General features: G+C 32.2%; 1 protein-coding gene across 1 annotated transcript in view; it reads left to right on the top strand.

Moving 5' to 3' along the window:
- Positions 1 to 2,500, top strand: part of LOC125043572 (acyl-CoA:lysophosphatidylglycerol acyltransferase 1-like) — a 27,541-nt gene that overhangs the window by 361 nt on the left and 24,680 nt on the right. The window lies entirely within an intron of this gene.

Genomic DNA, 2,500 nt, shown 5'->3' with positions numbered 1-2,500 from the left:
GAGGGATTGGAGGTCTTTGAGCTTGGGATGGATTTTGAAGCATTGGTTAAGGATGGAGAGTCAGTCCTGAAGGGATTATTTAGGAATTTAAGTCCACTCTGAAGAGGGTTGCCAACCGTGACGGAGATTTTGGCAGTCCAAGAAAGGACCTTTGAAATGATTGTGGGATCGGGGTAGTCACTCGGTGGAACAGTAGTATTTGAGTTTTATTTGGCCATATATGCAAAAGAATTATCAATGACAGCACGTGTGGTGAAGAGAACAAGCACTTTATAGCTATTAGAAGAGGTACTGATATTTAGTATGTTATGGAAATTTAAAGAGGAAATAGTTCTTTGTATCATAAATTATTATGTTGAAATAAAGCCCCAAGATTGATGTAATCATGTATGAATTTAATAAGACTCATTGCTATGTTGCAAATAGAATGTTTTTGTGGTAAATGTGAAATTAACAATATGTATGCTGAGTAAATCAAATCATTCCTCATATAGTAGTGAAGCTCACAAAATATGTTATTTAGGTTAATGTTTTGTTATGGATACACTAATATAAGGCAAATTGTAGAAAATAGTCTTACAGAATTCTAAAAGTTGGTATGAGAAATATTCTGCAAACATGAATGGTAATGCTGCAAATAAGGTGGAAAAGGTTTCAGAAAGTGCCACCCACACCTAAAGTCGACTTGTGCTCCTGAGTTTGAGATGAAAAGAATGCTTTCCATCAACCCTCCTCTCGGCAGTGCCCGAAAGGTACACCCAGTCGTGGCAAGTTAAATTGTTAAATAAATTTGGTGACGTTGAGTTGGGGACTTAGTCTCGAGTGCCTGCATCTGTACTGTATAGAGTTAGTTATTTAGATACAGAATTACATTAAACTGGGTAAACTTTATTCAACAATATTAATTGCTGTGACTAGGTGTGCCCGACTTTGCAAGGGGAGGGTTGATGGTAGAGCTCTGCCCCCAACATCCCCTGGAAAACTCTTGTCTTCACCTCGGTAGGCAAGGCAATATAGAGCTGAAACTCAGGAGCACTGGGTGAACTTAGGCTGCAAGAGATGCTTTCCATGATCTTTTCCCTTTATTTGTGGAGGTACCATTCATGTCTGCAAATTACTTCTTGTACCAGCAACTACATCTTTTTCACTTCAACAAGAATATCTCCAGTTTACCTAGCTTAGTCTGTCCATACCTTGAAGATTAACCGTAAACAGTAACATTAAAGAGCACTTTTGAGTTTTTATTCTCTCGGGTGCTATTCTTTTAAGATAGTTGCTGAACTAGATTACAACATTACGGAGCATAAAATGTAATTTTCAGCCTGATCCAAAAGTTATAATAAGCATATACTCTTATGTATTGCTTTTCTAGTTTGAGGATATAATCTCTTACAAGTATTGATATAAGCATGAAGTCTCAATATGTTTTTGGCTTTTTATTTATGTTTAGATGATTACTTTATGAACTGTAGTTCCTTAATTCTCCCCCCTGATATCTTTTATTTGTGTCATTCTTTCAAAACTGTGTGTTCTTCGTCACCTTTAATTGTTTACTCTTATGAATTGGTTTTGATCCTAGGACGTCTTGAAGCCAATTCTTCCTATGTTTTTTTTTTTTCTTTTCTTTTTTTTCCATTCTGAGCTGGTTCTAGTCATGGCAGAGCCCAAAGCTGAAATAAGTATAAATACACAAGTAAACTATAGAACTTGAAATAAATTCTTGTGTGTTGCTTAGTTTCTTGTCCCATTGGTAGATCTAGCATGTAATGTAATTTAAAATATTGAGAAAAATATGAAAAATAATACACCCTTTGAATTTACATGTTTAGACGATATGATTTTGTTACATTCTATAACATTAAAGGGCAACAAATCCAGTTATAATGAATGACAGTGCTATATCATCAGGGTTAGATCATCACTTATGTCAGAATGATGTCCTATCACATCACATACAGCAAAGCCTGCAAAAAGTTCTGTGTGCTAAATAGCTGATCATGTTTGTCTTTGGCTACAATCATTGAGGAGAAACAGTCACTGAAGAGTACGCATAAAACCTCATTTTATATTCATTATGTATACATCCCTTGATTGTGTTCTGCCCAGCATGTGGCATATATATATATATATATATAAATATATGTATACATATGTATATATATGTATGTCTATATATGTATGTATATATATATATATATATATATATCTATGTATATATGTATATATATATATGTATGTCTATATGTATATCTATATATGTATCTATATATGTATATCTATATATGTATCTATATATGTATATATATGTATGTATATATGTATATATATATATATATATATATATATGTATGTCTATATGTATATATATGTATGTATATATGTATATATATGTATGTATATATGTATATATATATGTATGTATATATGTATATATATGTATGCATAAATGTATATATATCTATGTATATATGTATATATATATGTATATATGTATATATGT

Source organism: Penaeus chinensis, chromosome 34 (assembly GCF_019202785.1).
Source record: "Penaeus chinensis breed Huanghai No. 1 chromosome 34, ASM1920278v2, whole genome shotgun sequence".
NCBI classification, from domain to species: domain Eukaryota; kingdom Metazoa; phylum Arthropoda; class Malacostraca; order Decapoda; family Penaeidae; genus Penaeus; species Penaeus chinensis.
Note: the sequence above shows the minus strand (reverse complement) of the source record. Positions and strands in the feature narration are given on the sequence as shown.